This window comes from Pavona decussata, unplaced genomic scaffold, assembly GCF_977016875.1.
Source record: "Pavona decussata unplaced genomic scaffold, jaPavDecu1.1 SCAFFOLD_303, whole genome shotgun sequence".
Taxonomy (NCBI): Eukaryota; Metazoa; Cnidaria; class Anthozoa; order Scleractinia; family Agariciidae; genus Pavona; species Pavona decussata.
The window spans coordinates 221,619-235,752 of NW_028145699.1; the positions used below are offsets into that span (position 1 = coordinate 221,619).

At 41.6% G+C, this 14,134-nt stretch overlaps 1 pseudogene across 1 annotated transcript; it reads left to right on the plus strand.

The window, feature by feature from the left end:
- Positions 1-22: 22 nt before the first annotated feature.
- On the plus strand, positions 23-13,397 carry LOC146454266 (uncharacterized; annotated as a pseudogene). The gene is made up of 7 exons (XR_014859290.1): positions 23-98; positions 2,303-7,845; positions 8,817-8,876; positions 9,214-9,313; positions 9,505-9,819; positions 10,535-10,713; positions 11,633-13,397. The product of XR_014859290.1 is annotated as an uncharacterized LOC146454266 (transcript).
- Positions 13,398-14,134: the final 737 nt, after the last annotated feature.

Consider the following 14,134-nt stretch of genomic DNA (forward strand, 5'->3'; position numbering starts at 1 on the left):
AGAATTTCGATTTCAGCTTCCGGTTAATTTTCCGGGAAGTGAAAAACGCTTGCGAAGCAGATCAGAAGAAATCGTCTATCATCGCTGAAGATAGAAAGGTAAGAAAGTTTTGATGGATATGCTCTTACAATTTTTCTTTTATTCTTGGTCATGTCCATGGCATTACCAGTAGTAGCTACGTTTCAGACGTTTTTTGATCGAACGCACCGGTTTAGTAAATTACAGTGATTCGTCGTTAGGGTAAAGTCGTATCAGCGATAGTCGTAGATCGTACAGGTAAGAACGTACATGAAAATGCCCTATTGCTTAGGATAAGTCGTTTCGTATCCCAGTACAAAGGCAAACAACTTATTTTTCAGTTGTTAAAGTGTGTTCACACTTCCGAACAAGCCTGCTTTCTCTGTTTATAGTTTTTTTACGTGAGACCAAAAACCACCGGCTTTCTAGCTCCCACTTCTCGTTGTCCTCATTCTTGTGGATCTCCTTTCGTTCAAAATTGACCACAAGAGAGAAAGGAAGGGGCTTTCGGAAAGTAAGCTCTGATGTAAATTTCTAGGCCGTTTAATACACGTTGAAACTTTTAGCTGAAACTTGTGTGCAACGGCGCTGCGAAACAAGTTTCAGCAGGCGTTGCACCGTAACATGGTCGTTTTTGTGCCGGAAACTTTTCCGAACTTCCGTTGCGAGACAAGTTTCACGAAAAGTAGAACCGCTTTCAACTTCTTCAACGGGTCGCTACGGTCGCAGCGGTGAAAAAACAAGCCGGTTTCACGGTGTAACACCACTTCGTGAAACTGGTCTCGTTCGCCGTTGATCACAAGTTTCAGCTAAAAGTTCAACGTGTAACGACGGCTTTATTCCTCAGTCGCTCCCAGAACTCTGGCCGAATAGAGCGCTTCTCGGACATAAACGTCGCCGCAAACAAAGGATCGCACCGGGACTTGCTATTGTTGTACGGCTCTAGTGACGGCAAACGCCAGGCTGAAATTTTCTCTTTGATGAAAAACAATGAAGCTTTTTTGGTTTAAGCTTATCTCCACCCAGTCGGCGACAGCTATCGAGCAAACACGAAAACGCGGAGAGAAGTGAGTATGAGAAATGCAAGTTTATGCATTTTAGAACAAACAGCGACTTGATGTTGCCCTTTTGGCGATAGCCGTAAATGGGAAGCTAAATCCCCTACGTGGCGAGCGCGGAGCGCGAGTCGCCTCCCGTCGCGCGTCACGCACGCTCCGCGCGAACCTGAAAAACTCAAAAACATAACGCCGGTTCTGCAGGCTATAGTTGCAGGAGCTTACACTGTCTTTTGAATTACTTATTTCGACTAAAAAATAAAGTCACAGGCACAAAATTTTTGTTCCCCGGAATTCAAAATGGCTTGTTTTGAGGGAACAAGTCCCAGGGACCTGTCCCGTCTTGAAAGGGTCTTATCCAAGGAAAGTCTCTAGGCTGTCTCCCCTCGTGTGTGCCAACTTTACATAATTAGTACTACAAATGCAAGCTGTGTCGCATCCACGAAATCCATAATTTGCGCAGTAATGATATACCATATTAAATTATTTACGTTATTGAACGCCCCTCTTGACTTATTCTTTCCTCAATCCCATCAGTTGAAAGGTCAGAAGAAACGATCCCCTAGAACATCATTGAGAGGGGAGTTAAATTTTACAGGGAGTCCATACACCCTATGCCCCTTGATTTACTTTACCAGTTTTTCCTAATGCCTTGGAGCATTGATTCAAAGAGAGAAATAAAAGCTATAATGTAGAAGCAGCTTCAATTAGTGTGTCTTTACACACTTCATCTCACTCTACATTAATGGGGGTGTAGGTGATAAAGAAGTGCAAATAAAGCAGAGAGCATCGATTTAACACCAAACTGTTCTTGATATCAAAGAGAAATAACTCTTTCCGCCAGAAATACATCATTGCATTATGAAACTTTTGCATCCTATTACACGGCCTCTTCCTGTCTTCCCGTTTACACAGAAAGGAAAACGAATTGCGACTTGGGAATAGTACTCGCCACTGTTTTGGTTAGTAAGCCTGCTCACCGTCTTTGAACGAATGTATCGGAGAGGACGTCTCATGCTCAAGAGAGCGTAGACATCGAACCTATTGTCGGTGTGATCAGAAATACCAAAATGGCCAGTTCTTTGAATACATTGTAACGTAAAATTTAAACCAGACTGATCATGCTTTAACCTGAAAGGACAGTCGTCTGTTCCCCTCACCCATAAGGGGTGCACCCCTTATGGGTTAATATCATTTCACGTAAACTTCTGTTTTTGGTCTACTTCCAGCCCCACTGATCTCTGTGCCAAAGTGCCTGTGTCCACACAGTCATCTCCTTATAATGGACGAACCGAACGACAACGCTCCTGAAATGCCTGGTAGCAGTCATCAACAGAGTTCGCAGACACTGGGTCAAAATGGTAGTCCACTCGGTGACACTGTCAAAGATAAGTTTAAGGCAATCTGGACAAAGTTGGAAGCACTTCCGTTTAAAGACGAAAATCAGAAGACTTCCTTCCTTGAAAAAGTTCGTCTCTTGGAAGAGTATCACGTAATTCAAGTTTTTAATCTGGGAGTTGTTCCTCTGCAAATCTTTATGAAAGACTCTCCAAAATGTGTTGATGAACTGACAAAGCTTTTTGAAATTTGCTTCTCTTTCTGCTACACAGCCGACGTAACAAAAATAGTTGCTTTTGATTTCTATGTCAAAGCTTTAAAATTCTGCTTTCCTCCCCAACCAAAGCAATGCCTTTCAACTGAAGTTGTCTCCATGTTACTGGGCCTTGTTTTGATTATTCAGGAGGGAAAACTTGCTAGCATTGTCCTAGAAAAAGCTGAACAAGTAGCGAACCCGAAGGTACAAGTCAGTGGGACGAGACGTATCTTCGGAGAATTACTCGCGATATTTGAAAACAGAAGAGATTGTGGCGGAATTAAGGAAATCGTTGATGAAACATTAAAGTTTGCTTCTGCTGACGCTGAAAGATCTTGTATCGACGAGCATGTGGCGCAAAACGTGGCTTTGAGAAGTGATCACTTGGTGTCACCAGTTTTCTTGACAAATTGGATGAGACTACTGAAATTAGAGCACGTCAGCAATGGCTTTGCATCTGCTTTAGCCAAGATGGGCAAATTTCTATTCACAAAGGAAGTTTTGCCGTTTTTATATCCCCTGCCTGAAACAAATACTGTTCGTAACAAATTAGCTATAAGCGATTTTTTGGCTATTCTTGAAGAAATTACAGCTAGTGGTAGCGAAGTTAAGCTACCATCCGACGAGGAAACATTGAATATATTTTTCAAACGTTTAAATCAATTTTGTCTCCATCACCCCATGATGAAGACATTTCTTGAGCTCCTAGCAACAACAAACATTAGCAGCAAAGTACTTGAAGAGATCCTTGACCAGTTTTGTAAAGAAATTCAACCTGTTTACCATTTCATGATGTTTTGCACTTATATCCCGTTGAAAGTGGCCTTTAACCTTGTCTTTAAAGTGTTATTGTTGTTCCCAGATGGAGTACTGGTCAATAAAGTGCTGAAATTCTGGAAGCAAACCTTTTCTTTTGATGCAGACTACGAACGTCTTGCAGCTTTGATGGAACTATTCGTGGACGAATCGCCTAGTGAAGACCATTGTCTTTTAGAAGGAAGAGCGGAAAGGACGTTGAAGTTTTTGGATGGGCATCCTCGGTCTATACTGTCCTCGTTAACCGTTTGGCAGCCTTTCCTCTTGTGCTTTATAAAGCTGTTTCCAAATTCGTTCCATTGCCGTTCGGATGTATTAGTATTCATCCAAAAAGCTTCGGAGATTTCCAATGTGCCAGCTGAAGAACGTCAAACCTATTTTGACTCTGAACAGAGCCCACCTCTTCGGTTCTTAGAGTGGATGTCTCAGCAAAGCTTCTCCGAAGAAAGGATAAATGAGATGATTGGCTTGCTCAAGTACTGCATCGACAACGAAAGTCTAGGACCCAACTGGGAGTTTTCTATAGATACCATTAAACAGCTGAGTCTCTGTCAACAGTTACCATTCAGCTCCAAAGAAAGCTTTCTTCAAGATCTAAATAATTTGGCTAAACAGTTCGAGGAGCAAGACAAAAAGATTTTCCAAGATTTCGTTGGAAGAGTGACATTAAATGAAAGTCTTGAGTTTAAAGATGAGATCCTGTCTGAGACTCTTGGCTTTATCAAGCGTTTTGTTGACAACGACAGAACCAATGTGTTTCAGCTACTCTCGTTGCTATCAGCTACTCCTATATCAGGTGATCGAAGAGTAAAAATACTGCAGAAATCAAAGGAGTCCAGCAAGGGTTTATTAAACAGTATACACATTTTGGAACTGACAAGCTGCTATTACCTCAGAGATGAAGCAAATGAGTATTTTGATCTTCTGTATACTGTGGTGGTAAACGTACTTAAAGAAGAGGAAGATTTGTGTACTCAGTTTTATGGACAACAACTCCACTACTTCCTTATACCGTCCAATCTTCAAAAAGTGTGGGTTTTGGAAGTCGCGAAATTGGTATCTCTGGGTTCGTTCAAAGAAGAGATAGACCGTTTGTGTTGTTTGCCTGTTATTCGCGAAGTATCGGGCATTATGTCTGAATCTGAGATGTTGCAGATTCTTGGAGAAGTAAGGAAAACTGCTGAGAGACTTCTGAATGATATCACAGACCTAGACGTCATTACGTCATCCCCTGATGCTCCTAACCATGTACTAGGTACCCTTGTTTTATGCCTAACTCACGTCTTGAGATCAGTCGTGTTCTCCGGAGGAGAAAAGTTCCTGTTAGTCCAGAAGGTCTGTGAAATGTTCGTTAGTAGCCCAGATATTTTAGCAGAACAAGGCATGGAATACGCCTTGAGCAATTTGATTCCTCTTTATCCCACTGAAAATGATGGTTGTCGAAGCAACCAAGAAGAGATGCATCTAAGGTTAGATGAGATCATGGAAGTGCTGGAAAAACCTACAATGATGGCTAACCTCTCAAGAATCCCACCAAACGACAATTATGAATCGTTATGTACTGTTCTGTCCACGATGAACTCCAGTTCATTCTCCAAGGATAGACTGATGGACATATACCACTTCATTGGTTCCCAAAACGATTTAGACGAGCGTTTTTTTGTCCATTTTCTGTCCATTTTGCAAGTGGCTATCCAAAATTCGACTTGTGTGCGGGCTGTACTGGAAATCTTGAGAGAACTGGTATGCATTATTTGCATTATTCCAGCAGAGATGATTCCCATCACGATGCTTAGCTTTGAATACCTGCTGCAAAACCAAGTCGAAAAACACGAGAGGGAAAGATTTGTTAAGGACGTTATCATGAAGTGGGATTTCTCACCAAACGCCTCTATTCTCTCCTACTTGAAAGTCCCCCAGCTTCTTTGGAAAGTGTACACTACCGCCAACTGCCAAGACAAGATAATTGAGTTGACAAACCGAGCGCGAGAAATTCTCAAGAAAGTTAACGAAAAAATGGAAAGTTCCCCCACTTGTGAAGGTGCTTTACGACTGCTGGGTCGGTACAGGAATAAAAGAAGAATTTCATGTTGCGAGCTTGAATGGCTTGTCTTCCATTCTTCCCTTTCAACTGAAGAGGCAGCACTTGCGTGCGACCTTATCTTTCCTAACTTCGATTTCGTTGAGCGGCTTAGATGTTTTACCTCGTCTGTGATACAAATCGAAGATGTCTGTTTTACGTTTGCACCAGAAGAAACACCAACCGGGCAGGTTTCAGCTGTGGGGAACGAACCTGCAGTCACTGAGTCACAAAATAGTACTCTAACGCCAGTGTTTATCGCCCAGAAAATGATTCGCCACTTAAAACGTATACTCGGGCAAGAGGAAGACCTCACCGAAACCGCATGTTTGCTTTGGAACCTTCTTTTCGGTCCTCAGTTCCGAAATGGTGCCCTTACATTACCTGGTTGTGCTGAATGTGGAACACTTTCTTCATGCCTTGATGACGATGTACAAGTTTTCTTATCCATTTTAGCCGCGACCCCTTCCACAGAAGTTCTTCTATTTTGGGCTAAAGAAGATAAGCACCACGTTTCCCAGTGCTCAGAGGTTATCTTGAACGCCTGCAAGAAGATTGAAGAAACAGAGAGCATGGCTAAGGGGGAATGTTTAAGTTTTCATACTGCGGTTTACGACACAATGAATGCAATACGTGTGGAGACACCCGCCTCCGTATATTCGTCTCACGGCCTGGTCTTTTACCAGTCTGCTTGTTGTTTCCGGCTTGTGAAGTCGCAGCTAAGTCACCTGAGTAACATGATCGGAAGCAGTTTGCCAATTGATGTAACCCTGGCAGTTCTCGACCTCTTTCAAGTCAATGTTCAGGCTGGAGTAACAGTTGGCGAGATAGTCTCTTCCTGGTCGTCCAAACATGCAGCAGGCATCGGAACTGGTCAAAAGTGTGCAGTCGTGCTGTCAAGAAAAGGAAATTTCTTCCTTAAACGCAGCTCAAAGTGAGTTTGTATGGCAGCTCGCCGAAGCGCATGCTCGGTTGTACAAGAACTCGTGTCAAGATCATTTAGACAGATTAAGGGAACTCACTCTTTGTACGACCCAGAGGATGCATATGGCCTAAACCGTTTGCCAAAGTGGCGACAAATGATGATAGCAGACGGCTTTTCCGTTCATGCGATTGACTGCTGGTGTATAGCCTTCCTGATGACACCACTTGAGGACCTTAAATCTCGTGATGTCGATGCGATTGTTGATCTTAACTGTCGCTCTTTGCAACTTGTGTCATCTGTCTCTCAAGAAATTAAGACCTGCATCTTTCCTGAGGAAGGTTTTCAGGTCATGCGAGGGACAGGCATCAAGGAATCGCAAACTAAGGAATGTCTTCGACTAGCGAGGTTGCTGGGCGAGTTCATAAACGTTTTAAAAAAGAGAAAACCCGAGGAAAATCCCAAAGATGCTGTTATCAAAGAAATAGTTGTCGACGCCTGTGACGAGCTTTGCCGAGCACACTCAAAGAAAAACAGAAGAAACGATCTGTACAAAATCCATGAGCAGAAGCTTAAATCTTTATTCACTGAAGTTTTTGGCAAGCAGCATAAAACCCACCATGAAGCAGAGTGTGCTGGCATGCCTAAACAACAAGCAGATGAAGATAAAATAAAAATGCCATCGTCTGTTGCAAGACAGTCGTCATACCTACACGAGAATCTTCCACGTGTACTGAACCATCGTGACGTTTATGAACCATTGCTGGTACTTCTGAGGCGATGGTTATCTGGAATTGCCATCAGACCAGTCCTTGCCTCTCATACACGAGAGGTTGTCCAGCGGCTCTTTTCAATTCACTCCGACGAAGTGGAAGCTGTGCAAATAAAGGAATTGCACGGAGCCATTGAAGACCACATTTTATCACTCGAAAACAACCAAGCTCTCATTGCCAATCGGCAAGCTGCGGGATACAACCAGGGAAGGCAAGGTAGCCTAAATCTGTGGTCTTCTCCTTCGGTGGAGTGTGCAGGGTACCTCAGCAAAACAGAGTCCGCTGATAGCAGAAGATTCGAGAAGAAACTAACGGAGGTCCTGAGGCGTCTCTGGAACGAGTGGAGGGACATCCTTTTCGAGCTTGATGTTGAGTTCATTAAAGTCGGTGAAGCATTTTTCGGTAGGGATGATCTCTTTGGTCGTCAGGACTCCTTGAAAGAGATGGAGGAGCAGGTGCCTGCTGTAAAGGAAAGGCTCAGTAAGATGACGTTGGAAGATCGGCATCTTGAGAGAAGAGTGGAACAGCTCAAGCGCCAGGAGCAACGACATCGCGCGAGTATTAAAAAGCTGTACATGGGCAAGAAGGTGAGAAATGGCTAGTGAAAAATTAATTATATTTCTTACAGCTGTATCTACAGTTGGTATAATCATGCAATGTTATAGTTCCCGTCATATTCTAATATGATAATATAAAGAAGATTCTGGCAACGCCGGGGAAAGATTACTTGTAAAATAGGTGTAGTACGCTACGATTTAATGACGTCACTTAGACTGATTACCAGATTACCGATCGCAAATATGGAAAAATCTTGCAGTAGCATGCGTTATTCGACATGAATCATCAAGGGTATCTAATATCGCAACATGCTGGCTATTTGGCATTCTTTACCAAGGAGTATGGTCATAGACGTTTCCAAATTGCCTGACGTCAACGCTCAGGAACTTGCTACCTGAGCGTATCAGACAAAGGCTCGTTAAAAATGTCAAAATACGTGTTTAATTGCAAAATATAACGTTTTACCATTTCTTACCTACCTTTTTTAATTTTATTATTACTTTGAAAACGACCCGGACTTCATATGACGAATGAAATACACATTATTTCACCGTTACATTGCATGCCCCAATGAATAAGTACAGCTACTCTGTTATGTTCCCCTTTCTAGTGAGTCCCAGAGCAATTGCGTTGCGCGGACAAACTACATTTGTTATTGTCATACATAGTTGCTCTTTTACTGAATCTTTGTTTGACGTCCACTTAGTAGTATTCAGTACCAGGTCCTTGGCTGTTAAGATGAATCGGCTAGCCAGGACTTCTTCTCTATTCCCCTCTCTAACTTAAAATTAAACTGCTCGGCCTCTCGAGGGCTGCCTCTATCTTTTTGAAGAAGTTCTTCAGGTTGGTGGTCTGTGTCTTCTTTCATTCCACTTAATAGATTGTCTATTGTCATTGGATGTAGTCAACAGACTAAGGCAATTCTATTGTGATTCAATCTTCCACACGAACCATACCATGCCGGCTTGAGTCCTTACTTTCATCATCATTGTCATTGCAGTCGAAAGATGCCGATGATGGAGATGGCGCGAATGGGAAGGACGACGGGGATAAAGAAGAGGTAGAGAACGAAAGAATTCTACATGACTGATTATTTTTTCGCACTCGCGAAGAAAGGGGTTGTAGATAGATTAACACACCGTAATGTAAAAATGTTAGAATGGGGATTTTACTTATCTCATGATACTAGCCACTGAGTATTGAAATGTCTGCTTTCCCGTAAACGCTGTCTCTTTAGGCCTTGTCAAGGTTTCTTGTACATTTGTCTAAACGATCAATGACACGAGAACCTCTTATGCTTTCTTAAGGAAAAGTAATGTATTCAAATTAGAATAATCACTTCCTTACGACATGATTAATAAGCAATTGCATTTATATAGATTTTTGAAATGTTATAGGGCCGTGAAAGCCGCAGGAAGAGCGAAATGAAAAAGTTTGTGGCCGTATGGGAAAACCGATTTCTGGAAAACGTGAAACTGTGCTCTGAGAGAGTTCCAGGTGAGTTGAAATAGCACTAACTTGCTGCGATTCGGCAGCTACAAAATAGTGCCTTAGTACAAGAAAGGATCACGATTTTTAACTGTTGAATACGTCTCACCGGGCATGAGACTTCTTTACCCCAACTTCTGCAAATCATCATCTTTCCCTTGGCCTTCCAAAATGTTCTTTAAATCATTTTTGTCTTCAAGGATGCTACGCTCCCAATGGTTTCCACTTCGAGAAGCCTGTGCTGTGCGCTCTGTCTGTGGACAACAGGATTCTTACAGTTTTCAAGGAAGAGAAAAATGGCCGAAGAGAGGAGATTGAAAATGTCGAAGTTAAGCTTTTTGAAGCTGGTATGTACGTATATGGACTGCACTCGAGTGGGCATGATTACGTCACTGATGAGCTGTGGGCCGCATTCTATAAGTTGCTGTTGGAAGAGAGACTGGTGCCTAGAATTGTTTTGTCCAGTGAAAGTCCAGGATTTGACTGGATAAAGAAACACAAATTTCCACAACCAGGTGAGTGTGTAGTCTGAAATTTTAACCGTGGGGTTAGAACGAAAAGACAGTGGACACTTTAAATCAGTGACAGTCAATCTGTGTGGATTTTAAATGAGAGGATATATGTCTCGAGGCATTAAATGAAAACTTTGCGGGTGATATGGTCAATTATCAAGTCCAAATTTAGAACTCTTAATTGCCCGAATTCGTTTCTTTGTTCAGTGGTTGACTTTGTGTCGGTTTGTAAGCGAGCAGTTCTTTTAAAAGCCAATGGTCTAGTTATTCAAGTAATCCTATAAATTCAATTGTCTTCTTTTTCCAGCGTCTTCGATGTCTCTGGGTGTGGCTTAAAGGTTCTGGTCTCGGCACCTCTTGTCCTCGCTTAAAAGGTCTCTGGTCATTGGATGCTTCGGTGTCTCTGGTGTTCTCTTAAGATTCACTTTTCCCTTTAGCGAGTTACTGGTCTTGACACAACAAGCTCCCGGTGTAAACAAAGCCCTATTTGGTGCAGTTAAACACTATTGTTGGGCGGAATAGGCGATAACCATTTCTGTGAAATGTGAATTTGGTGGATGCAATCTAGCTTTTGTTCTCTTTTCTTTCAAACTCAGCTTATTATATTGCACGTTTTAATTTCTCTTGCTCGAGTATGGAGCAGAGAAACATTTATTGCTGGGTGACGATAGCTCACTGTAGTGTTCTTTTAATACTGTAACCTTTTGACTATTTTCAGTAACAAGCCACCCCTACCCTTGGAAGTGGGAATTACATCAGGGGATTGTCCCGCCAAAGGAGGATTATTTCGACTACTCTCCAATAATAGCTGCCTTGTGGCCTGCTCGGCATAGATTAACCGAATTTGCCACTCTGACGAGGGAGAACGTGTCCAGTTTTCATTTCAGTGATTTTAAGGTAAATATTAGGTTATGTGAGTATTTGCAACGAGCCCTTTTGGAATTAGGAGTTATCATCTTTCAAGTTTATTTTTTCAAAGACATATATTTCTAGAATGGGTGAGACGTATGTATTCTTGATGTCAACGTTATATGGTTCCCTGGGTTCCATTTGTCAGAGTGACAAAAATAAAAACGCCCGGCCGTTCTCAATTTAAACTTGAATCATATTTTTAGCGTCCTCCAAAGTGATTCAAACGACAGCATGCCTGTAGACGGAGTAAAGATATTGAATTTTGTTTTCTAAGCTAGTAAATTCAGGACTAGAAGCAAAATGTGTCGTTTTGTAATCGTGAATTTAAGGCTTTCAAAGGGACCACTTGGTTTTGAAGATTTAGTAATGCAAAGCTCCACACGAAAGGTATCATTCATTTGTTCTTTCTTCAACTGCATACAGCTGAGTATGAAAATAAAATATTTTTATTAATTTCAAAGCTTGCACATCCTTGGTACTCTAGCACCCTCTTTCAGTGCTTATCGGTTAATAAGCGTTCCTACTCCATTAAGCTCCCAAGTTGAATGCAATTGAATGGGGCTACAGAAAGAGTTGATATAAAATAGACAAGTGACATGTACTTTACTGAGCCTTCAGTATACTCTTGGTATTACAGTTCCCTTTGCTCAAGGCTTCAACTCGCTTTTAAATTCACACTTGGTTGTCAAAAGAGAAGTAATTTTTCTGTCTCCAGCAACCGCCCTGCCGGTTTGCTTATAATCGAATCACTGCCAGTAGATTTGGATTAGCTCACCGCTCCGAACCTTGTAGGCCAGTGGCTAGAGTACCAATCTGACTCTTTTTACTTCTCAAAAAACCCGAGATTAATTAGTAAGGATGGATATCAAGTCTAAAGCCTTCTTTTGCCTCGCTTTACATTAAGGATGCACGTGCTATCGAAGAAAAAGAAGAACGAACAAAACGGATGACGGGAAAGGCCATCCAAGAACTGAAAAACAACAAGTCAATCAGAAATGCTCTTGTTGGAAAATTGGCGGTTGCCGTCAAGCAGACGATCAAGAGTATGGTTTATGGAGAGCAAGTCGCTGAAGAAACGGTGAAGGAGCTGATTGATATGGAGAAACTTTCCTATGGGCATCCTGAAGTTCAGAGGACGGAGGAGAATAGGCAGCAATACGCAGCGGCTGTTCTTAATGCTTGCCGAAATGCCGCACTGTAAATTAATGTATCATTGCTTAATAGAAGTGTTCCTTTTCTCGGACCAGGGGATCTTGATTTAAGGCCTAAGCTCAGAAAATGGGATTGGAAGAGAACATTTCCTCGCATTTTGACATTTTATATTTATTAAGTATATAGCTGTAACTTTGCAGTCCTTTCACGCTTATTCTTTATACTCCGTAGGATATTCTAGAAGGTGCTATCGTTCCGTTTCCAAACCTTTGATGAATCCTTTTTTGTGAATATGAATATATGAAACATATATGAATGAAAGAGTAACTAGAAGAAATGTCCTCGCAGTTAGTACGCAACTTTTTGCGAAAAGAAAGCCTGAAAAAACTTCAGGTTTGATCCCGTTCAAGCCTAAATATGTTTCCCATCAACTAAACGATTTTTTAGTGTCCATCTGCAGACGAATTTGTAGTATTTTACAATTCCTGGTCAAGGAGCAGAGGATCGGCCTGGGGACACCATGACACCATCGTTATTTTCAGTAAATAACTTGAAGAAAAAGAAACTTTTGTTAGTATGTGGATAGTTGGGTAGAAATAGATCCTGTTCAGTGCATGGGATCCCTGGTAAGATGCCGCCAATTTTATTACCAATAAAAATCATAAAAATGTCAGCTTATTCCAAGGCTTGCTTCATTGACACAAGACGTTTGTGCCCTTAGGTTATTTTACTGTCAAGGGCTACATGTGTATCATCAAGGCTACATGTACATGTTTATAGCACTATATTAGCGTAACCTACAGACAGTCGGCAGTCGACAGTAACTACATATACCTTATTCTCCTTAATTTTCGCGGGTTCTTAAATTCGCGATTTTAAAAAGGACCCGCGAAAAATAACTTGAACTTTGATCTCGCGAAAGTTAATGGCCATAGAAAAACCATGTATTTGCGTTTTCAAGGGTCCTAAAGGTGTTAAACACAAGGTGTTAGTACAAGGAGCTATCATCTTTCAACTTTAGGTGTTAATCAGTGTCAAGATTCGCCTCAAGTTCTTCTTCGGCATCTGAGTAATCACCTTCGCACAGTTCCTCCAATACATCCTTTGGACAGTCGTCAAATTGACCATCCTGTCCCGGCTCCTTGTAGTGTGTAGTTACGAATGCCTTGTATCTTTCCATTATTCCCCTGTTCCTTGGCGTATCGTCCATTTCACGTATCACATCACTAAAGGGTGGGAAAAGGCTGGCATCGTCCAACAATTAGATGAATGGTTTAGTCTCCCCCTTGAGGATCCATTTGAAGAGATTGAAGGTTCTATTGAGATCTCCTAGAAAGGACATGTAACAATGCTCTCGATAATGACTCGGAAGAACAAGAAGACTTTTTTTATTACTGTAATACTGACTTTTAGAGGAATACAGCTGCCTCTAAGAGGCAGCATATTGGTTTTGTTTCGCTTGTTGATTAACATACAATTTTTGTAAAAAAGAAAAACTAAAGTCACTTAATCGTCAATTTCGCGAAATTAAATTCCCTGCAAACACAATTTTTCTACGCGATCGCGAAATTTAAGTCCCGCGAAAACAAAGGAGAATAAGGTACATTCGACTGGCCCTTTGTCTGCGGCATCCCTCTTCACAAGTTGATACTTTGTCCAAAATCCAGATCATCTTTTGTGTTACTCCATGCATAACACGAACAGCATACAGCATGCTGTATTATGCAAAGCCTTAAACAGATTTTCTCATGACGAAGCCTTTCCAGTATACAGGCAGTATGAGGGGGAAGTCCAAATTTGGAGATCCGGGAGGCACATACCCACCCAGAACATACCCTTGGCTAGTACCCACCCTCGGGGAACAGCTGTGGTCTGTTTTGTACCATTTTTTATCCTAGGACACTTTCTGAACCAGCACAAAAACTGAACTTGTACTGAGACTAAAAAATACCACAGAAAATAATTAATGACATTGTTGAGAACCCAGCAACTGTGTAAATGTACAATTTGCGAACAATCTGACTTAACTGGTAATGTTTGTAGCTATTTAACATAGTAAATTAGAATGAATAAACTAAGCATGAATTAATTTGTATTCTTGCATACTTTTTTCATCCTTACAATGTTATGTGAAATCCTCAATTGATTGATTTCCTGATCATCGATTTTCATCGATTGTTACGTTTAGGCCCTGCTCCTGGTGGAATAGCGCCGGCAACGTAACATCCAGCAAGCATGCAGAAACTAAGGCCAA